The sequence below is a fragment of the Pieris brassicae genome, chromosome 11 (assembly GCF_905147105.1).
Source record: "Pieris brassicae chromosome 11, ilPieBrab1.1, whole genome shotgun sequence".
NCBI lineage: Eukaryota > Metazoa > Arthropoda > Insecta > Lepidoptera > Pieridae > Pieris > Pieris brassicae.
The window spans coordinates 12,102,185-12,127,634 of record NC_059675.1 but is presented as its reverse complement, the minus strand read 5'-3'; the positions used below and the strand labels follow the sequence as shown (position 1 = coordinate 12,127,634).

Genomic DNA, 25,450 nt, shown 5'->3' with positions numbered 1-25,450 from the left:
ACATCGCGCTCATATTGATCAGCGTTAGGCAACTTGATAAAGCGTGGTAGCAATACACGTATAAATTCAGAGCGTGACTTTATACAAAGAGGACAATGGAATCTAAAAATGTCAGAAATAATTCTATGAGACACGCGGCATTTGTGCGTATTTCCATTGCACCACGGTATGTCTAATAAGATTACTAAGACCGTTAAGAATATTCTTTTATAATTAGATTACTTTTTTCTACTGCGTGTCTTGCGTGTCTTTCTCACAAGGCTTCAATCTTTTTTATTCAATAAGCCTACTTCAAGTACAATTTAAATCTTTAGCAAAGTACATATCAATTATATTAATTAATTGTTGAGGACAACTATTTTTAAAAATTGACACTTTTTTATGTTCAGCAAATAGTGTTCACGTAAAACGAGTGAGAGTAATTTTGTTAAGGAAACTGAGAGGTATTCATACTTCACTATTTGGAACTTATACTTCAAGTATTTTTTCTTAAATTCCAAAGAAATACTGATATCTGATGTGTATTTTTTTAGGATATTCAGAAAAGTATTTCGGTAGTTAGTTATTAAAGTATTTAAATTCGGAGAGTTTTAATTATAAAAAAATACCTCAGAGGTATTTTATGGTCAACAATGGAGTCATGTTCATCTCGCGTCTCTACCAACATCCGCAATTTGCCACAATGAGATGTTATCAATAGCGGATGACTTCCGATGGTGACCAGCCACTTGCAACCACCGTCACGGTCCAACCCACCATTGGTCAACCTTACTGAACGCATTCCGCACCTATTTAGTATTAAAACTTGCTTTCTACATACATTGTTATTCTCTACAGCCGCTTCTACCAGCGTTTTAACACCACAGATAAAAACTATTTCGTCATGTTTGAAACACGTCTTCTATTGTATTAAACTTCTCGTTACCAGGCCATAAAAAAGTATTTAACTAAACGTGCAATTAGTAACTATCTAGTTAACTAAAATTTCGTCCAGATTATGCATATATTGGAGTGATTCCATTCTTATAAGAAATATATTAATAAAATAAAGCAAGACTTAAAGTTACATTAGAATTAATTCTCAAAAAGCTGATTTTTTGGTATATCAATTGGACAAAGAATTTATCTGTAATAAATACTTTGTCATTCCGGTTTAAAGGAAATCAATGCAAACACATGCCTTATTCATCTGGATGTAGTACGGTTTTTAAATTATTTATAAGTAAGTAAATAATTATAGATAATTGAAGCGGATATGTTTGCTATGTTCCCACCCCTTGTTTATAATAAAAACTCATGTATCGTAATGCGTGCACGAAACTACTTGAATAATTACGACTCATGAATAAATAATATTTGGACAATTGTGGTCGAAATTGTTCAATACAAAAAGGGTAACCATAAAACATAGACATAATTGTTTGAACCTTCGTTTGTTCTCTTATAAAGCAATTGTCATGCAACATATATTAATTATACTTTACTAACACCCAGAGCTGGTGCTTTCACTCAACGAATAAGTATCAAGCATTACAGCGAGGAAATGCTGCCAGCGTTAAAGGTACACTGCCACAGGGACTGAACTTTTTAAATTTGTTTTAATTTTCTATTTATGTTTTTTTTTTTAAATTGTAAATATTTTATCGAATATTAAAATGATATTGATATAAAAGTTTACTTTGGAAGGTTATTTTATATATTTCAAAGTTATTTATTATTAAAAAAACCAATAGGCAAGTAGGTGATCAGTCTCTCGTGCCTGATACACGTTGTCAACTTTTAGGGTCTAAGGCCAGCCAGTTTCAACACATAGAAATAACTTCTATTGGTGCACAGTATAGCTACGGCCTCAGGAAACTCAGGCCAGCACTGCTCTAGAATAGTATAAAAGTAATCAGTCCAGTAGTAACAGATATTTCCTCTTTATAATATATACGTTTCCATATAATGAGTGTAATATATTTCCTTAACAACAGTCCATGAAAAACCTTCTCTGTAGTTTCAGTCGTTAATTGCGTATTTAAGAAGATAACATTATCTGTCAAATGCTTAATTTTAATACATGTAATTAAAGCTTGTGGTTTGAGTATTATCTATGTACTTTTGTGGTTCTAAGTTTCAATGCCTCCGGGGAACAAAAGCGAACTCTAATTTTTTTCGGGAAAAATAAAATACCCTAATTACTAGGATACTAACTACAGTGTTGTTATGTGTTTAGAGTAAATAGTTAAAAATAACCTAATGTACATTACAGTAATTTATCTAATTAGACTGAAGAGAAAAAACTTTTGCTATTGTTTCACTGTTTAAACATAATTAGATGGCACATTTTGACGAATGTCTAGATCGTAATGTATGTAATGTAAATGTATTACCACACTTTTCGCGGAAATATTATTATTATTATGATTTTTTGGTTGTTGATATCTATTATAGGAAAACAAAATTAGGTACACGAGATTTGCTAACAATGTGCACGTAATAATTTCCGTATTTATTCGTACACATTCTCGTATTATTTTTTATAGTAAAATGCTTTGCATAGTTCTGAAAAAATTACAGTTATAGTACATCAACCAAGGATGTCAATAATGACAATACATTAAATAGTCAATATTAAACAACTTACGGAATTATAAAGTACGCAAAACGAATTCGATGTGATGGCATTATATGAACGCGAGGACGCCCTATAGGACCTGTTGATATGGTTCCATATTGCAATAGGAGTGCCCTTTCACCTTAAAGGGCTGTTCGATGTCGAGATACCATACGTTATTTGAAAACGTTTCTCGGCTAAGCGATTTTCTTAATAATATTTTTATACTGTGTATGGCGTAGTAGTTGAGCATTCTACCACGGATCAGTATTGGCCTAGTGACATCAGCGTGCGACTCTCATCCCTGAGGTCATAGGTTCGATCTCCGGCTGTAGACTATCTTTCTATGCGCATTTAACATTCGCTCGAACGGTGAAGGAAAACACCGTGAGGAAACCGGCTCGGCTTAGACCCAAAGAGTCGACGGCGTGTGTCAGGAATAGGAGGCCTAATCACCTACTTGCGTATTAGATAAACAAATGATCATGAAGAAATCTGCCAGACCCAGGCAAGGTTCCTCACCTACTATGGTGAGGAACCTTCATATACAGCGAATATTCCGGGTCGGAACAAATGTATATATCAGTTCCGTATCTCACTAGGCCAAACCTTGATTCTTTGGAATAAGTACAGTAATCTAGTTTGATAGAAAATTTAACGTAATTTTTAAACTATTAGATTTCATTGCTTACCAATTAAAATAACCTTCCATAAAGTCTTTTTTTATATTAAGAAAGAAATTTTAATATAAACACATACATGATTATATTTTAAATGATAATTGCTTTATAAGGGAATAAACGAAGGTTTGTAGAATTCGTCTACAATTGTCTAAATATGACAATTCTGTGTTTGTTTATGGACTATTTAAAATTTTGCTCAAAACACGTCGACACAAATTCATCGACATACAACCTCCCTCGTGTTTAATTTGGCGTGACACGGCGTCGTCTAATTTTTACGGAAATATTTCCCTTCCCTACATCATTCCCATGCAATGAAAATAAAAGAAATTAACAGATTTTCAAACAAATATATAAATGTCATAATTTTAAGTGGTTTAAATAGCGAATGTTATTTTAATTTCATTTTCATTTTTGTAGCAGATACGCCACGAATTGCTTTAAGCTAAACTATATTCGGAAACTGTTCCTCTATTCCAGGTATAATGTAATATATACTATGTATCTATGTAATGTATGTAGATGTAGATGTTATAACGTATTTTTTTCTTTTGATAGGTATTTTCTTTCTTCAAAGAAATATAGATGTTATCGAAAACACTTTATTATACGTTTAAAAAGGAAAATCACGAGCCCCCACTCTAGGATTCCCTGTGTCTGACAGTCTCTTACGTTTGGCATATCAATGATTTTAGGTACTCGTCGTAATAATTTCTAAAACACTTACAATTTTATACTTAAACTGACGATAAAGATGTATGGCGCTAATTCATCTCTGCTTGTGCGGCTTCCCTGGCAACTTGCGCTGTGCAAGTGTGTGTATCTCATTTTACACTAATAGTAAAAACTCAATTTTCTTTTGCATTGTATAGAATCTCTGTATACCTTGCATTATATAAGCTTCTCAGCCGATTATTACTATTGTAACCGAGTCTTTGTAAGCTAAACCATTGTTGAAAAGAGTGTCCATGGAGTTTCTTGCCGGTTCTTCTCCATGAGACCCACTTTTTGGAACCGTGCAACTAGACGTTTCATAAGAGCCTGCAAAGGCCTATTTGAAATAAAAACTTTTGATTGTGATTTTGATTTTGAAACTAATACACACGAAGAATACTTTCCACTTCAGCATAGGACAGATTGAGAAGATATTTACAATTGTTAGTGAATAAAGTTTTGAATCGTTACTATAATATTTTGTTTTAATGTATGATTTAATCAATTAAGTTTTATCCGCCATTTTAACCCAAGTTCTCAAACGCCACCAAGTTAAATATACCTAAAAGTCAAACCCAAGACTGTCGAATATACATACATGACAAAGTTTACATTTCCTTTATTTCCTTTAAATTGCAAATGTTTTATTGCAATAATAATAACACCACAACCATATGGCACCCTTTGGGAAGTGGTGGAATTCGTGGGAACACTCACCCTCGCAATACCTTTAGTACCATAAGTCACCGGTAATAGTCATCGGACCATGTCAGGGGCTGTAATAAGACATGACAGGTGATAACCTACTTGTATTGTTTGGTACTATTCTTGCTATATATGGGCCATGATAAAAACGCAATTTAAAATAAAGATGCCGAGTTTTGTGTCTGCCTGTTAATAAATACATTGAAAAATATTCATTATAAAGTAATTATTTATGATAGCACGAGTTTCGTGGACTATATTCTATATATATACTTCGTCTAACCTCTATTATATATTTAATATATTGCGTTACAATATTGTATAATGGTGTCAATCAGCGTGGCTTAGTTGTCATGCATGTATTGCATGCATGCATTAAACCATTAACTATATTGAACATAGCAATACTGTAATCATTTACAGTTGCACTATGGCAACATATTGCCCCTACAACATTTTTAGGTCTGTGGCTCAGATTTATGTATCTGTTTCATGATCATTTGTCAATCTAATAGGCAAGTAGGTAATCATCCTCCTGTGCTGGACAACGTCGAATAAGCGTCTAAGTCAAAGCGGTTTCCTGCATAATTAATTTTAAAAAGAATTATGTAATAAAATTAGAATATAGTTTTTGCCGTTTTCTATTGGTGAACCAGACAGAAAGGTTTTAATGTATGATTTAATCAATTAAGTTTTATCCGCCATTTTAGCTCATGACAAATAATTATCAATACCAACGAAAGACACATGTTGCGTTATCTGTAGTCGCTGGCTTGCGTCAACTTGCGATATGATTCAAGCGTTGTGGGCGTTTGTAATGATAGTAATATGAACACTTATTAACCAGAGAATCGTCCCATATTATTATTAACCAGAAAATTTTAGATCTGTTAACTCAGTTTTTGATAGCCTAATTATTACGCAAATTAATTTTTTTACAACCATAGAATATAAAAGGATTTTGTTCTATTAAATACAGTTATGTCTATTTGGTATTTCACTTCGACGTAACATGATTTTTAAATAGCCTACTTTTTAAGTAGCTACACTATACAATGCTACCCTACATACTTCGCTGCCTGGCCTTCATCAGAGTTCAACGAATAAATTTAAAAAAATCCCGAACTGGTCCAGCCATCTTCAAGTTTTGCGCTTTTATTTATGATGAACAAAATTAGTACGTTATGTATATTACTACACCATATTAATAACAAACACAAAATAATGTTATAATTTACAAATTTGTCATATTTTTCTTCAATATTTTGTTGAAAAATCCTCTACGCTCGCGTAGCTATATGTAAGCCATCTACGAGGCTACGAGCTTATACGTAGCAAAGGCTTTTTATAATCCATGGAAAATGTCGGATCTGCCTACTTAATATCAACGAGCACTCCATAATCAGCACTAAAGATATAGCAGAAATTAATAAAACGCGTCCTAGTATTACTAAGATAGCATCCGTTCCAACATAGCTTTATATATGTCATATATCTTTTTATATTAAAAAATACTGACGTTTAATTGACAGTGGACTCGTGACCAACTGTTAAACGAGAAAATTAGTATCTCATTGCACAATTTTTTAGGTCTGGGCCTCACATTTCTGTAACTGTTTCATAATCATTTGTAAATCTAATAGGCAAGTAGGTGATGGGAGTTCGGTAAATGCGCACATAGACTGAAAGCCCATTGGTGCACAACCGGGGTAGAGCCTACGATCTCAGGAGTGAGAGTCGCACAATGAAGCCACTAGGCAAACATTTTACCACTTAATCATTAATCAATTGTAACATGCAGAAGTAAAGTATGTCTTAGATCAATTTATCATAGACAATTAAAGAAATTAAACAAAATGGAGTAATAAAATAAGTATTATTAACAATAATAACGGACAGTGAAGTCCAGTAAAGGGTAAAGTCAAGCAATCAGCATGTATAAGTTATGAGTTTGGTAGCGTGTCTCCTGGGCCATTACTGCTTCTATGAAAAAGGACATTTTGCCTTATCGTTGGATATCACGAGAATAAAAACTGATGATAAGATCACTGAGGGTGGTGCGTTAGTCGATATCGATGTTTTATTATGTCGATTGTTTTAACAATAATTTTTATCCGTGATAATAATATAGCTTTGGACATTAATATTGACATATTGAATATGTCTTGAAGTATACTATTTAATTGAATTCTATACATAACAATCAAATATACAGTATTTACAATTTCTTAACCTACATAGTAATAATAAAAAGAAAATGTAAACAAAAAAGATTTGGCACCTTCTAGCAGTGTCCTTTTAACGCTGGCATCATTTCCTCGCTGTGTTGCGATACTTATTTGTTGAATGAGAATAGTACCAGTTCTGGGGTCACCAGCACAATCTACCAGGTGCCAACTTAAATCTTTAATTAGTGCCTGTGCAGTTCAACCCTACGGCCCAAGAGTCTATGTGTAGAATATGTATTGTATTTTTATTTCTACCTGTAATTATATATATATTATATATATTATTGAAATTATATTTTTCCTATAATATTTCGTTACAGTGTTAACGTTTAGATACATACAGACATACAGTATCACATTTAAATTCACGTCCAATTCGTGATTATAAGTTTTATATACTCATTATGTTTTATGTATGATACCTATTTTTTTCTTACTCTTAATCTACTAATTATACACGTTTATCAGAGTAGTGTTGGCCTAGTGGCTTCAACATGCGAATCGTCCTAGGTTCGACCCCCGGCTGTGCACCAATGGATTTTCTTTTTATGTGCGCATTTAACATTAGCTCGAACGGTGAAGGAAAACATCGTTAGGAAACCGGCTTGCCTTAGACCCAAAAAGTCGACGGTGTATGTCAGGCACAGCAGGCTCATCACCTACTTGCCTATTCAATTCATAAACGATCATGAAACAGATACAAATATCTGAGGCCCAGACCTAAAAGGTTGTAGCGCTATTTATTTATTTTTTATACACGCTTATCGACTAGGCACATCACTACCGCGGTAGGTAGGAAGACAGGCACTTATTAGTCGTCATTATCTATCGCGGTATCGCCCGTGACATATGGCCAATATTGGACGACCATATCTGCTGTCATGCGAGAGAACACCACGCTATACCCTTTGTGTTGAAAAACCGTAATTGCTCTTTGTTTGACTACATGCGATGCTAGGTATTCGTTGAAAGTATTCTTATATCAGGGATGAGTCATTTACACACCCACAACAAAATTAAAATTGTCCTAATATCAACTGCCACATGCAGCAGATGAAGAGAACGCTGAAATTTGGACGCTGTATAACTGCTATAATCGTTGTATCACTCTCGGAGGCTATTCAATAACAAATCCACTACTATCAAATAAAATATATAATCTATGTAACGGCTGGACATGGAGTCAAATGAGTTTTAAATACAAATAAATTAGTTTTATTCTCATTAAATTTTATTGACGTTATTAAAACTAATTGGCAAGTAGACGATCAGGATACTGTGGCCGGCACAAACCGTCGACTTTTTGGGTTGCCGGTTTCCTCACGATATTTTCCTTCACCGTTTGAGGAAATTTTACATGTACATCGGGTCCACACTTTTCTGACGTAACTTCATATCTTCTGCGTAAAATTGTTATAAAACGACATTGTTCCTACGCAAATTTTAAAAGCGTAAAAACTCATCATATAATCTACCACAACGTTCTTATCTTCCCACTTGACGCAGATAATACAGGCCTACAGTATTGATTATTATAAATTTATTATAATAACTTCAAGCTCATTGATTATAGCGGCACACGTGGTCATTGGTTCGTGCTTCGATTCCCGTTCCACATGCGCAGAAACACTTTGATAGTTCGTAAAGAAAATTTAAAGTTATTTATAATAGTGCCAGATGTGTGTAGTCTCAGATGTGTAGTGTTATTATTTTACAATTGAATTTCCTTAATTGAATAGAATATAATAATTGTATTGATAAACAAATTTTAAAGGAAATGATTTCGACACACTTTTACCTTCCCTATTACGCCAAGAATGGTAATTTCTATATGTTTTGGCGATAAATCGAAACCTAATTAGGATTTCACAAATGTTAGTCATTAACGTTGTGGTTAATTTAACTGTACATTAATAATCTTTCAAAATAAATTCAAGTATTAAACAGTTTTTGATCAGAGATCAGAGAGAGAGAAGTAAAATCTTCCGATTTAGTTTTGAGTCTTTGCGATGGAGCGATAGATTAAAATTGTTAGTGTTGTCAGACTGCAAGGCAATATTCTAGTGCAATACTACTAGGGGTATTGACATCGCAACAACAAATCGTTGGATTAAATGAACTTGTGGATCTCAAAGCGGCTCTTCTTGGAGGAAGTTCAATTAGAGAGAGCAAGAAGGATTTTTGCTTCCTGTTGTGGTGTTCAACAGTCTACGACTAAACTACGAATAAACTGGAACACAATTAAAAATTAAATTCACAAGAGCATCCCAATTAAAAAAGTTTTTTTTTTTAATTGATAGAATAAAACGGTAGTTTCGAACTAAAAAATTATAGGTCCGCGGTATATGTTGAATTAAATTTGAAAGGAAAAAAATTCAATACTGTCGAGCTAAATGATCTTATTTTATCAAAAGATCCATCAAAAGGTCGGGTTATAGTGGTTGTATGGTACTCGCCATTGAATGGGGTTCAATTTTAAGCATTACACTAAGCTTTTCCAATCAATGATACACCTATACTGTAAAGCTTAATTGCTTTTTACTTAATTTTTCATAAAAACCCTTATTTATGTTTACCCACCATGTCAGCCACAAGTCTGACATAATCTCTGGATTATGTTTCGATTTAATCATATTAATGACCGTCTCTGTGGGAGTCCGCAACAAAATATTTGGAAACAAAAAAACCACATACACAGATATGTCAAAATACTAATAAACATAGACAAGATCTATTGTCGATGGGTTAAAATAAACAATAACTTATACCAAGAAGTTACATCTGTTTATCACGAACAAACAACCATTATTTCATAATAACCTCGCCTGTCCTTTAGTTTTTGCACTCATTAGAAACGATTATTTTACGGTTCGTAAAAACATATATGTTTCCGGTTGATGATAAAATGTTATCGTAGTTAAGCGTTAAGGACAGTTAGTCTAGGATAAGTTTATTGAACATTTTTACTATTGATGCGATACATCATTATGTAACATTATCTCTTTGCAACTACACTTTTATTCCAAATAGTAGATATTTAGAATGTTATACGAATGGATGCTGTTGCGGCGCGAAAAAAGAAACTTTTAAATGGCTAACAACTCACACGCCTTCTCAGAGCGAGTATCAAATGCCGCGATATCATTTAACAGGATATTTTGAATCCTTATCTATCAAAAAGAATAATATTTCTTGAAATACAAAATATATTTGGCTATGATATTGCTAAATCGTTATTTTCAATAAATACCCACGGATTCATTATATTTGTTTATTCATATTGCAAGAAATACTTACGATTGGTTGAACAAATGAAATCACGGCTAATAACATTCAATTTAGACTTCTACTAGACAATTGCCGCGGAGATGGGCAGTCAAAACATCTGAGTGCTTAGTCTACTTCCAGCCTAACTATCGTCAAATTGTCTCTTCCTCTGTGACACTGTGGTCACAGGCTAAGGATGAATACACACTAACTAAGGAATTTAATAAAAAGGTTTGGTGGCCAAATTTTTAGGGCAATTAGAAGACGCGCAAAATCCCAGTCCACGTCCCGATCTAGGGTAGTGAAAACAGTAGGTAGGTGGTAATTTTTGTAGCTGGCAAGCAATCATTGGCTTCATCAAGTATAGTTTTAGTACGATAATAAAGCCTCTGTTGTATAGTCTAATGAACAAGAAACAAAAGGGATATAATATTACAGGTTCGATAAAATATATACTAAGTCATATTTTGGATGAAATTGTTTTGCGTTGTTTTAAATGCAAGGAAAACTGTGTGTGTTTATTGCTTGAATGATTGATGAGGTACCAATATTTTCTGTGCCGTAAAATTTAACATTTTAATGATTTTTATAGGTATGTATTAAGGTATCGCACAATACCCTTTTATAATTTACAACTAATTGTTTGTAACCCACTAACGTGTTTATAAATCACTATTTAAAATTAACAAAGTAAGTACATTAACTTCATCCGGAACAATTATTATATCTCCTCAGTATATAAATTCCATAATATATATATGTAAATACTAATATTTATATATACCTATATTCTACTTACTAAAATATATTTTACAGTAGTTTCGTATCAAACAGAGGTATTACAAGAATACTTGACTATCGCTACCCTGCTTGACACTGAACGTTTCGTTCTTAATTTAGTTCATTCAAGGAATGAATTCATTATGTCAACTAGCTGAGGAGTTCTATAGAACGAGTATTATTGTAACTCAAAAGGTGGCTAGAAAGAATACTTGGCGATAGGAGTGAAGTTTCTGACTAGATACGATCTACGCGCTTTATTTGAGAACTGGCAGTTAATTAAAGCAGATGAGATTTATTGCCAGTCTTCTCTTCCGTTCTACGCCCTTGATTTGAGAACTGTTTATATAAAATTAAAATTCATATGTGTACATTGTGCTATAAGAATAAATGATTTTGACTTTGATGGAAAATAATAAACGACTCAAATATAAGAGTCGTTCCTTCAACTTCGATTTTGTTCCTTTTAGAGTAGAGACTCCTGGGCCGTGGTGTTCAAGTGCACAGTGACTCCAGAACTGGTGCTTTCCTTGCTCAACGAATATGTATATAATACACAGCGAGGAAATGCTGCGTTAAAGGTACACTGCCACAGGGACCAAACATTTTAAATTTGTTTTAATTTTTATTTTCTTTTAATTATTATTATTATGTATATTAAGAAAATTTTAAATACTGTATAACTGATGGTTATAATGCTTAAAATGTGTACAAAAATTTCCTATATGCAGCCAACGAATTTAGCGTCATTTTTTTTTTATTTATAAAGACAAAAGTGTACCGGAAGTTTGTAAACTTAATACAAGAGAAATAAAACAGACACACCTCAAAAAAGGACCCAACATAATATAATAAGCTACACAATTTGCAAGACAATCTTTGCACGTAAGCAATACAACAATCGCTCAGCTTATCTCTATAATAGTTTAAATAAAACCCTTAGCTTTCATAATCTTACATACCATAAATGTAAAACAACTTTAAACCATTGGCTCGGTACACTTAACTACAACAAAACAGAAGCATTGTTAAATCATCTAATATAATTTTTTCCTTAATCCATCTTTTCATGCAACACGCGCACACATTTGTTTCGTCTTTCACAAACACATTACATAGTCATCATAATATATTTGTTTATTTTTATTTATTTATTTTCTTTTTTTTTAAACCAATTGTGTTGGTTGATTTAAAGAAGAGCGAAGCTTCCCTGTCACAGGTCTCTGACTTACTAGGGAGGCCTCTATCTGAATTGTATTGTACATATATCTGAACAAATAAATAATTTTTAATTTTTTTTTTTTTTTGAATAAGAGAAATGTCGAAGTTTTTATCGTATATGTACCCTATGCCGGAACGCATAGATTGAGTGAAGTTCCGTCGCATCAAGCGGTGCGCGTACAAGATTGTTTCCTCGTTAGCTTCCCAATTGAGCAGGCGTTCTTGGCCCGAGAGGGGCTCCGGCCAATTTAAAACCTGTATCATTTTGTTACCAACATAGATAATGTGAGCATTTAGGTATCTTGTTCATTGCGCATTTGTTGTAACAAAATAACTGGGAAGAGTATTAAAATATATATTTATTGTTGTAAATGTTATATGGGAGAAAATAAATAAAATTATTGTTATTATTAGGTAGCGTGGAATATTCTTTTTTGTTTTTAATTTATTTTATATCTTCGATTAATATTTTTGTACTTGAGTAAGACTCTTTAAAGTAATTTTGCCTTATACTCCAAGGCGTGGTCGCAAATTTCCTTCTAATTTTAAAATCACAACTTGTATTCGTGTTTTATATATTACAACTCAAACATTCTTACATATCTCGAAAATTCCTAAAGTTGCAACATTGTCGTTAAAACAAGAAACATCCAGACGCAACGGCGCAGTAAGCAATATTAGAAGTTGTATTGCAGAAGTTGCCCTAACGATATCTTGAGCAGCCAAAAGGTTCTGGCCACCGGCCAAAGTACGCTAGTACTCTTTTAAAGACATGTTCTAAATTTAAAATTCGTTATAACATATAGCTTTCCGCATTGATAAAAGACCGCAAAGAGTTATACGAAAATAATGGTTAAATTAGAATAAATAAATTGCAAATAAATTAGCAAGAATATTGTAAAAAATGTTATGCTGGTACAATATAAAGTTCGGATATTCAGACACAAATAATGGCCTGCAAATTTGTCGTTAAAGGTGGAATAGAAGTTACAATTAGATTATAAGTATCATTATAGTCAATTCATGTATTATTTTATCGCTACAAAATCAATCATTAATAGAAGAATATTTTTTTCCAAAAGTACATTAACATTAAAAACTCTTGACGATCTTTGAATGTTATTGGTTATTATAAATTGATTGTTTAAATATACTAGTAGCTAGCTACTGAGATTAATTTGTTTAAATATCTATAAACACTGAAAATACATACAAATATAATTTGTATAAACAGCTTAGCAAAAGCCTGAGACGAAGAATGAGCAATTTCCATGCATAATGTTGTTCTTGCAGTTTGTAATAGTTGTTCCCAAGTCTAATGTCTAGTCCATAGCCCATAGTGCCTTGGGCTTCTTTATGAAATTACTTTACATTTGTGGAATTAGAAGATTATACTTCACAGAACTGTAAACCAAACACATGGATGTGTTTTAGTTATATTACTTAGGTCATTATCAGTTTTGTATTTTCGTTAATAAGCAATTGAACGAAACGCTTTATTAATAAGAAATTAAGAACTTTAAAGTCATCAATTAACGAAACGAAACTAGTTAAGGAAGATTTAAGGATAATCAGCTGTTCATACGAAAAACAAAATGATTTAAGTATCCTAGAGCAGATTTCGTCGCTCAAAGAATAAGTATTGCCATCAAACAAATGTATTATTATTATTAAAAATATTGTGTATTTGTGTTGGATTATTAACTAACTTCTTAATTGTAATCAAACTTCTAATCATCCAGCGGTCATAATCAGGTCAGTCAATCCGCGAAAACGCCGGAAGTGAGTCAGTGACACTTGTCATTAATTAGCGCAAGATGTAGGATGTAGCAAAGGTTAAATCTATATTGTATCCTCGCACGCTTCCTACTTAAGCGTGTTAATTGTTTGTGTTCATTCAAATATAGCACGCGAACAATTGTCTGAAATTGGATGACTTGTTTCGTAATATGAACATATAAGACGTCATAACGCTGTTTATTTTTATAGTCCGCTGTTTCGAATGACTTCGTTTTGTCGTATTTAATTCCAAGGATATTAACGAAGCTTTTTTAATCACTCATGTGAGTTGACAACCACCACTTTGACACTTACTGTACATTTTAAAATATTCCGGGTTTTTAACCATGTTTTCCTTTAGTGTATGAGCAAAGAATGAATGTGCATAGCCGTCAAACTGTATGTAGGTAACTGTATGACATCGGCTAACCACTTAACCAATGCTATAAACAAAATCAGTGGCGTTACAACTTTCTTAGATCACTTTCATCATCAATTGTCAAGAAATACAGTTTCTTCATACAACGTGTTTAATATGTTTTGCTCAATCAGAGTTAATAGTGAAATTGTAAAACTGTTCACGTCATACAATAATTGAATAACTACATGAGACTTAAAAGGTTATAAATAAGCAGCTGCTTACTGATAGTGTATTTTATTAGTATTCAACTGAAGAGTCTTTTAAAAAGGAAATATCCCTAATTAATGAGTAAGCGTAAAGTGTTTCATTTATGTAATTAAATTAAATGATGTGACATTATTTATAGAATAATTTGATTACATATTGTAGGCCTTTGCCGACGAATAACTATTTGCGATTGGATATTATTTCACCCTACACACATGTGTGAAGGACTACACATATGTTTCGCGTACAGCAGGCTGTAGGGTCACTTTTAAAAGCAGATTGGTGGCATAAAACTTCACAAAGCGAGGCATTTTATATTTAACAAAAGCAGGGCACTGAATTTTTTTAGGCCTGGGCCTCAGATTTCTGTATCTGTTTCATGATCGGTTTTTCGAAGAGGCAAATAGGTGATCAGTCTGCTGTGTTCGCAGTCGTCTGTTTGGGTTTGTTGCTTTAGACTAAAAGTCGACTACGGATCCTCTGGATGCTTTTCCTCACAAAGGAACGACTGGTGCACAGCCGGGAATCGAACTTGTAGCCACTACGCCCACACTGGTTGAGCGTCATAATATTACAGTGCATATTTTAAATGACCTGTTAAGATGTTACAAACAACAATCCAGATATTTTAAGCGCAGTCAAAAAATAAGCAATGAAAAGTCAACATGCATTTAGGTACCTACAAGCCCCGCAAGGCAACTATTGCACCAGTTCATTAGCAAGTTATATAGTTTGAAAATTAAGAATTCCTCCATTCTTTATACCCACAAGTGTCTCTTGGTATCTAATTTTTCTTACAAATCAAGTACGTCATTACTGACTTGATGAATTGAGGTGCGGTGTGAGCTGAGCTGTGAGCTGTGCGGATTAATGACATTTCTTATATTTTTCTTATTCCCGACTTCTAATTAAAGCTTAAGAAGCGAGGTTACATAATATTTTCCTGCCATTCAAGCGCTAGATGGTCTCCAAACGCTTGTCGGCCTTATTACCAGTTAATTTTTTTCGAAATTAAATTTAAATAATTTAACATATTTAGAACTGGCAACATGATATCAATGCGATCGCTAGCGGCAACAAGCGTAAAAAATATTAATCTCATTCAATGATAGTTTGGGAAATTTGTAAACGTCTTTCAGCTGGTAGGGTTTGTTTTTTATTTAATTATATTAACTATTAAATTAATGGCCAAAATTAACAAATCTTATCCAAAATATATCCTTCCTAATTACCACTTCAAATGTTCTAGGTAGGTATTCAAATGACGAGTTATTTATTAAATTGGCTGGAATATTTATTATCCTGTACGCCTTTTTATGTTTTGCTTATGTAGCCTTCATGCCTTCATGTAGCCAGTCGTTGAAAAAAGTAACTTATGTGGATCTATTTCTTTTTAATTAGATATTTCGTATTTCTATCTAAAGTAAGCAAAAAACTTAATACAAAACACCATCCATATCACATCGACGTCCGTCCCACAACTGAGCGTTTCTTAGGGCAGTTTTTGTCGCGGACCACCACTATGTTGTATGTTGCCCACGGAAGTATATCCGAACCAATTTGACTTAGGGTCCTTCAAGAAAAGAGCTTACCAATTCTTAAAAGGCCGGTAATGCACTTGCGAGCTTTATGCCACTGTGATTGCCATGTACGGCGGACAAATGTATGTATCACTTAAGATTAGGTGAGCCTTCTATTACATAAAAAGACATAAGATTGTACGTCTAGATACTTTCAAATATTTTTTCCTTGTGTTTTCCACTAGTATAAACATTTTGATAGAGAGTTGTTTGAATTGTTTTTTTACGAAGTAAATAACTACACTATACACTAATTTTTTTAGTATTTTCGAACAACGCTCACCTAGAAGCACGCTGGAGTTCTCTCCTTCATTGTCGACATCCCCAGATGTCGCACTACACGATTTCTTTCATCGATATTTATAAAAACAGCAAAGGAGTAGAATTCCTTGCCTCCTTCCATCTACCCTATGCAGTATGATATGGGTTCATTCAAGCATCTCCTGGACAGATGTACCCTCCATTTGGCCACGCTGGAGTTCTCTCCTTCATTGTCGACATCCCCAGATGTCACACTACACGATTTCTTTCATCGATATTTATAAAAACAGCAAAGGAGTAGAATTCCTTGCCTCCTTCCATCTACCCTATGCAGTATGATATGGGTTCATTCAAGCATCTCCTGGACAGATGTACCCTCCATTTGGCCACATCTCACTTAACATCAGGTAGGATTGTGGCCAAACGTCTGTCCAGTTATGTATAGACAAAGGTTTATGAATAACAAAAGTTGACCGTATTTCCAAATTGTTCTATTTATACCTTGAGGTTAGTCTGAATTTAAAAAAAAAGTCGGAAATTCAATTGATTTATTACATAATAATTATTGTTTGGATTCTAAAATCGAACTGTAATCCGCTTATTATACAATATTAAATGTCTAAAAGTTTAATTCTAGACTAAGGTAAAACATTTTGTTAAATTGTTTAGGTTTATCAAATAGACCCAAACGTCTACTAAACAACGTTTATCTTAGTTGCAAGTTACAGGTCTAAGTCTGAAACTTAGGCAATATAGCTATATCTCCGATCTCAATTGCTGGGGCTGTACAATTTAAGTGCTAGATAGGATCATTTGTTACGAATTTAAGATTTTAAGACCCAGGTCATTGAACTTTATTCATGGTTTTATTATTATACCGTGAAACGTGTAAAATTGTGAGTTTAATATTTAAGACTTTCATAAGCTTATTAGGTGTCAAATAAAAAACTTTAAATCCGGAACTGAAAATATGAATTTTCATAGTTCCTTAAACAGTGAGATGTGTACACAATATTAAAGACTCTTAAGCTAAATTATGTAGAATAACAAACGTCATGTATTTGTTTTGTGTTTGTGAACCTAAACGGTGCAAGTACTCTGTGAACGATCATAGATAAAGAATTCAAAGCTCAGTAAACTGAGTACGTAACGTAATAAAAATGCGCATCTTAAGACAGAAAGCGAGTCAAGTGTGAGCCCCGGGCGAACTCAAAGAGCTGGAAATTCAGTTCATTACCGTCTTACTGTCTCCTTACTAGTGATGTGCTTCTTTAAACGTCATTTTAACTATCGATAGAAAAGCGTTTCTAATTAATTTTGAACATCTGGTAGCATCTATTGTTTAAACAAATTAAAAACATGCATTTCAATTCAACAACTTATACCTTTAATCTACCTGGAGATAGAATAATGAAAACAAAGAGAAAATGCATATTCCCATTGTGGCTATAATAATGATTATCAAGAAATATTCAAGCCTATAGGCTAGAACAAAAACCTCACAATCTCATTGACAACGCGAAGTGGAATAAAAAACAAGAGGAAAAATCACAAAAGATGTCGCCGCCTTATATCAACCGTGAAGAACAAGCGCTGGAAAGAAAAAAATAATTACTCAAAATAAATTTCAGCGTTCCGCGATTGCGGAGTCACTCGAACTATCATCGCATAGCGAGCGGAACAAACTACCGCCAAGTGTGTCGATTTCCAACGTCCTCGAGTAAAAAAAAATATTCTCGAGTCGCAAGTTCAGAGGGGGATGGGGAGGGTGGACCTCCTTAACTGGCGGACAAAAAGAATGAATAGATCCGCCCCTTACCGAATACACCGAGCGGTATAATTCATACTTACGAGAGAACAAGGAGTTGACATAGACTTTTTTTTATCGATGTACTTAGGCAGAGGTTGCGTTTTTTCACACTTGCCTCGGTCTTGAGACAAAGCGATTTCTCTTTGAAAGATTCTTTTAAGTCTGTGGACTTTTACTGTGTTCTTTTTAAGATCTGCTCTGCGTTTTTACTCCTTGACTTCTTATCCTCATTTAAATGCCGAGTTAAAAGTATTTACATTTATTTTATATTCAGATAACTCCGTAAGCTTTATTTATTACTAAGATTAAGACATTAATGAAAAATTGTTGCCGCATAAAAAAAGCAGTGATGCCTCTCCATCCCTTTCGCTAACAATAAATTACATAATAGACAAAGAAGATGGAGACACAGACAATAGCAAAAACTACGTTAAGCTCGTTTAATCTGTCATTTTCTTGAGCGCACTTTTTATTCACATGAATTATCTAGGTCTCAACTACTTGCCATTTAATTCATACTGCGACACAATGGTATAATATGTCCAATGCTTTGTTAAATTCGGTAAATATTTTCTATTTATTTTGGATTATATGATGACGACTACAGGACTAGCTTGTTATAGTTTCACCCCGTATTACACACAATTTGTATATCTATTACGCAACAAAACATAATACATTGACACGCATTCTTAATTTAGTAAGATCAATGCGTATATACTTAAAACAGACGCACTTTGTAAAGCTATAAATACGCAATGGCCAGTAATTATTCCAGCTTCGAAGCTTCGGAAGTTAAGATGCGTCGGTTGGCACGTATAATTTTTTCCACTCAGTTCGACCCCCTCACCCCAACCCTGTCTGTCAATCTTAACTACAAACCGGGTTGCTACAGGGTATACTAGTGGGCCTACATTTTTTTTTTTTTTAATAGGAGCTGAAATCTGAGAATCGATGCCGGAGCCTGATAGTTGAAGTAGTGCGTTTCAGAATTTTCTTTAAGGGAATTTTAATTTGATACTAGGAGTTTCTCGTTAATTATAGTGCGATAATTAATTGATATCGAGTTGAATTGTGCTAGTATATTTTTCACTTTACGTCGTTATGGATTATATAGATTAATATTTGTGACAAAAAATACTATAATGTTTTTAATGATATGTATGCGTTCGACTACTATTTACTTACCTTTATGATATATAAAGTTACATATTTTTAGGTGTATATTTAATTTACTTATTTTAAACTTTCTAAATTTTCACGCATTTTACATAGTTTACAAATGGCGATTATAATGTGTGATAAAGTCAATCGTTGATATCGTTGTGTAATAAAAAAATAATTAACGGGTAGAATAGATAAGAATATTTCTGATTACCCAGTAGTCTATCAGACTATGCCTAATAGTAATTATACTTCGAAGGAGGGTGTTAAAAATCGACGAAAACACCCTTGGAGGGTAATCACGGCATTGTGGCTGATAGCTCAAATAGCAAGACCAGACAGACCAGGGGGAAGAAATAAAAAATATCCTCAAGCATACACGCATAAGTAGGCGTATGCTGCCGCTAAACTATGAACCCGGCAATTTTTCACATCGTCATATTTTGTGCAAATCGTTTTTCACTTTAAATAAACTCTCCTTATTGTTATCACTACATATATTGACAAACGCCAATAATTTCCTAGATCTTTATTATTCCGAAGTTTGAATATAAGTTCTGAAATCGCTTAAAAATTTCATTAATTGTATACGTGATTGGTATTCATTACCATTACAATGAAAATACAATACATAACAAATACAATATATACATAATATAATACACACATAACGATGAAAAGACGCTTAAAATAAAAAAAGAGCCGGCCTTTTAAGAGCGTAAAAATTCTTAAAAGGCCGGCAACGCACTCGCGAGCCCTCTGGCATTGAGAGTGTCCATGGGCGGCGGTATCACTTAACATCAGGTGAGCCTCCTGCCCGTTTGCCCCCTATTTTATAAAAAAAAAGCGTAAAACCAATGCACTTGCATTGACCGTAACGTGCAACTCAAGATGCATCAGCAAAGGGTCCCCTACGAACCACTACGCTGAACAAACTTACAACAGATAAGGGTCTCAAGTACCCCCCAAAAGGGGTAAGACGGCACCCCAAGTCTACCTAGACTTTAGTGGAAGAAAAAATAGCGGGGGAAAGGGATGGCGACAACCAATCTCGCCTGTGGTTGACTAGACTCTACCTTACCGTTCAATTCGTCTTTATATACCAAGTACTTTTTGTTGGATTCTAGGGCAGCCGAACAATACCTTTGATTAAAACATTCAAATTCTTGTGTTCGCCGGATTATTGTGCACTTTTTATTAAAACCTCCCAGACGTAACAATCCCCAACAATGTGTGGAAGAAATTTTAACAGTTTAATCTTATGCAAGACATTTACGAGTTATGTTTTGTCTTATAAGACGTACTTTAGTTAAACAAAGGTATTTCTTTACGGAAATTTTAATTTGATAAGGGTTTGTAGATTTTGCTTCAACGCTTAATTATTGTATAAATCAGTGGCACTACAAACTTTTTTAGTCAATTCCTTAGATTTCTGTATGATACAATGAACATGTTAATTAATATGTATCAGTCCCCTGTGCTTAGCACACGCCGTCAACTTATTGGATCTAAGGAAAGCCAGTTCCTTACGATGTTTTCCTTCACCGTACGAACGAATGTTAAATACGCACATAGAAAGAAAGTCCATTGGTGCACAGCGGGGATAGAACCTACGACCTCAGGGATGACAGTCGCACGCTGAAGCCATTAGGCCAACACTGCTCAAAATTATTCATTTTAACTTCAACAATTATTGTGTTAGTATAAATTCACTTCACGTTGGATTATAAAGTTTTACATAGTTGATAAATAACACGTTTTTTTTTTCATTTATCATGTATTAGTGTTTGCCTACTAGGTTACTATTAGGTGTAATTGATATGTATATAAACGTTTGTTATATTTAATTAAATTTTATCAATACTCTATCGGAAGCAATCATCAAAGTCATCAAAATCGAAGATAGATTTTGTATAAACGGACAGGGGAACGGTTACACTCACAATACAACGCCAGAAGGCTAATGAGTGTAGAAAAGCCTTCTAAGAAATACCCTGGAAGAAAATCGTTATAAAAAACGAAATTCTCGTTTTCTACTTGTTAGTCTTGAAACCTTGATTGCATAGATTAATATAATTGCGATAGGAAATTAAGAATACTTGTTGTTTTTGAAGCGACAGAGTAAACAGCAAAGCGACCCTATGGCTACGAGATTTCGCCAATAAAACTAGAAAGGAGCCCGTCGTGTTTGTCGAACACTAAGATTTAATTGAAAATGTAATTATACTATTTTTATTTTACGCCCTAAACGAATTCGGCGTTTGTAAGTTTTGCGATATTTACGGACGCTGGTTACGGCTGCTTTTTTTAGGTTCGTACAAACAATTTAAATTAATTAATAAAAATACCTCAAAATGCATTGAAATAAATTGATATTTGACTATAATTTTGATTGATTAATATCATAGTAATAATAATTCATAGACTAATTATGTCAAAAGATTTATCCAATATATAGAATTGTCAAGACAACACGAAACTAAAATAAATTTAAATCAGTGCTGCTAAAACCTTTTTAAGTTTAGGCCTTATATTCCTGTATCTGTTTCATGATCATTTGTCAATCTAATAGGCAAGTAGGTGATCAGCCACCTGTACCTAACTCACACAGTGCACACTCACAGAGTTAGGTGCTGGTCTAAGCCAGACCGGTTTCCTCACGATGTTTTCCTTCACCGTTCGAGCGAATGTTAAATGCGCACATAGAATGAAAGTACATTGGTTTGTAGGTTCGATCCCCGGCCGTGTGATCGAACCTACGATCTCAGGGACAGTCGCACGCTGAAGCCACTAGGTTGAGAAACAAAAAAGGCTCACAAAATATTAAGGTGACACAACCACTAATAACAATGTTGAGGTCATAAAAACAGTAATAGTATTCCTTTTGTTAAAATCCTCAAGTTAGCGGGCGATGCTCTAATTATTCCCACAGTGGACCATACTAATATTGTATTACATTTGCATTGTTTCGCTATTGTTTTGTGATTTCTAAATCTTACCGCTTTTCACGTACATTCGCAAAGAAAATTGTGTAATATATTTCTCGATAAACAAGTAAATTGTCTTGCACTTATTCGTACTTTACTAAAGGCTTTCCTGAAAGCTTTTCCAATAATTCGTTAGTAAACTTAAATATTACCTTAGAAGTTAGGACTTAAAAAGGCATGATTATGTTCCCTTTGGAGTAAACATTGGCGTGAAGTTCTAGTGCACAGGCGTTAATTAAATATTTAAGTTGGCGTCTGATATTTAGTAGGTATCAGTGACTCCAGAACTGGTGCTTTCTTTTTTTATTAATTTTCTTCTTTTCATTAATTATTTTCTTCTAATTCTAATCTTTTTATTAATTAATATTTTCTGTTTAATAATGTTCAATTATTATTATTACTATGTTGGCAAATACTCTTTATTTGTGTGCTGGGCATACATATACTATCAAACAATAGTAACAAATGAACTAGAAAGATCATTGTAATTTCGACATTTCGTCGTTCTGTGTAACGCGAAAGGATATTTGTGCATGAGCGTACTAACGCTTGGCTAACCTCTTAGCTGTGAACTTGATACATGACATTGTCTGCCCTTTCACGCTTGTACATTCTACACACCTTTTGTATGATGCTTTCTTTGTGAAGATATTCCGTTTCGTGTAACGGAGCTTGCATTCTTTAAGAATGGAATATTCTGATAAATGTAAAGTTTTAATTAAAGGTTAACCGCAACTAAAATGTTTAAATTTTCCGTCTCATTAAATTCAATACGTATTGTTTAATTAAAAGCAGACCTTTATCCTAGATCTTTTTTCTTCATCTCAATCTCGATCTTCGATCTTTTTAAAATCTATTTTTCACATTAAATAATGATTAATCAATCAACGTTATTATCGGCTTAAAGCGTGTAACAATGCGTCTCTCGTAAATGTGTGTATTACTTTAATTTTAAAGAAAAATTATTAGAAAAATCAATATAACACGCGAAAACAAATAGTGGTGCACTCTGGTGTTTAACCGGCGTGTCTCAAGTCAACGCAAATGAGGGGTGATACGGTAATGAATAATTAATGTGCACACTTTTCTCGCCAATTATAATTACGTAAGGAAAGCAATTATGAAGCCTGTGACTAGGCGTCGGGTAAGTGAAAATTTACATATGGGCAAATATATGTCTTTGGTTTTTACATTTAATTTCAAATGCAAGCTGTTATATGTCTTATTTGGCTTAGTATAAGTCACGTTTTCGCATAACATTGGAATGTATTTGGTGAGAAACAATTTCTTTAGAAATTTATGATGATGTTTTAAAGTTTCGTCATAGTTCTTAATACTAATGAATACTGTTTTAGACGTGTTTTCTTATAGGGAATTATTATTTAGAATAACTGTTCGAAATACATAATTTCAATTTAAATAATTTTTGATGAGGGTGATCCCAAATATTTTTTCTCGGCCGATCGTCACATTTATTAGTTGAGTCATTGTTTAGATTTACTCGGATTACGTTAGACACATTTTTATTTAGAATTTTTATAGTGAGTGTTTAGTCCGTTTTTGAGAACTATCGTGAGGCAAGGTATTGGCATCAGTCTAACCTCTCTTTGTTCCCAAACTAATAGAATTCCTCCAAATTCTTACGGCTGATAATATTGTGTTCTTTTCTTCCTGGTAAGAAGATATTGTAACGAAGTATGTACTCAGGACTTATTATTCTAGTATAAGATTGTGTATCGACAGCCACCGAACCGTTCTTTGTGGTACAATAACCTCATTTTCATACATAAAAATGTTCTCTCCTGTGAGTCTATACAAAGATATTGAATTAGGTGAATGTCCTTAGAAACAAAGGAATAAATTTTTAGTGATTTGTTTCGAATTATTTTTATACGACTCCTGTGGTAATTGAAAACAATCTACGCGGGAGGCTCTTCGCATCGCCCATAAATACACATTTATAAGAAAGGACATTGAAAAACTCCCGCCATTTCTGTATAAAATTTTGTGTGTGCACATGCATTTAAGTGCGTCCATTATTTTTATGTGAGTACTAATGAATTACTTTAAAATAAATGGTATTTTTATAAAACTTTTAAATTATGAGATAAGAGATAAATTGATGTGTTTGAAAATATTATAGAATCCTTTTGATAAAATTATTATGGTATAACATAATGACACGTCTAATTAGGAACAATGCCTGCGCGTGCGCATACTATACGCGGGGCGGGAGCGTCACGCCTTACGGGTCCGGAAGCGGCGGCCGGACGGACAGATTGTCGAGCCCCTGATACCTTCCGGTGGGAGCTAAGTCAGGGGTCACAGCGGTAAGGTACAGTACGGAGTAATTGTGAAGATATTTGGTGAGTCATACATTACGTATTTGTTTATCAAATTGATACTAATTATTTGTGAGAACAATAGTGCTAAGTTACCTGATTATATTTAATGAAATAACATAGCGCTACCTATTTTGTCAGAATAATTATTTAATCTATACAAAAAAACTGTTCGATTTATCTACAGTCGATTTACTTTCGAACCGTAAATTGTTAGTACAGCTAAATAGGATAAAATCGAAATATCCGTGCCATAAGAGATAGCGATTTTAGTCCGCGGCATCTCCTGACAGAGGCCCCAACCGAAGGTCGTCGCACCCTGATCTTTAGCACGGAACGATTGGCAGTGATCCTCTTTTTATTGAGCTCGTCATGCCGTTGTCCGTGACTCATATCAGTGATTTATCGTCGCTTAACGAGATGATGTCTTTGTCAAAATCCCAACTGGTTTGATTGCAACGCCTAAAAGTCTGGGGGAGCTGACGAAGTATTTAAGTCCTTCAAACACCTTCATATTGACCTTTTATGTAATTTATTCTCTTTATAATAATAACAATAACAGCCTTATAATTCAGATACGTTTGCCACTCTCTGTCACCTTGTCTCATGTGCCATCAGCTGTTTCCCTAATTTGATCTATTCCAAGTTGCCTTCTTTTTCTATTTACGTCGTAATAAATCTAAATATGATCTGGTATTATAA

The 25,450-nt window shown here is 33.7% G+C and overlaps 1 protein-coding gene across 2 annotated transcripts in view; it reads right to left on the bottom strand.

Annotated features, from left to right (window-relative positions):
* Positions 1-25,450, bottom strand: part of LOC123716283 (homeobox protein prospero) — an 83,713-nt gene that overhangs the window by 16,030 nt on the left and 42,233 nt on the right. The gene's annotated exons all lie outside the window — the stretch shown is intronic.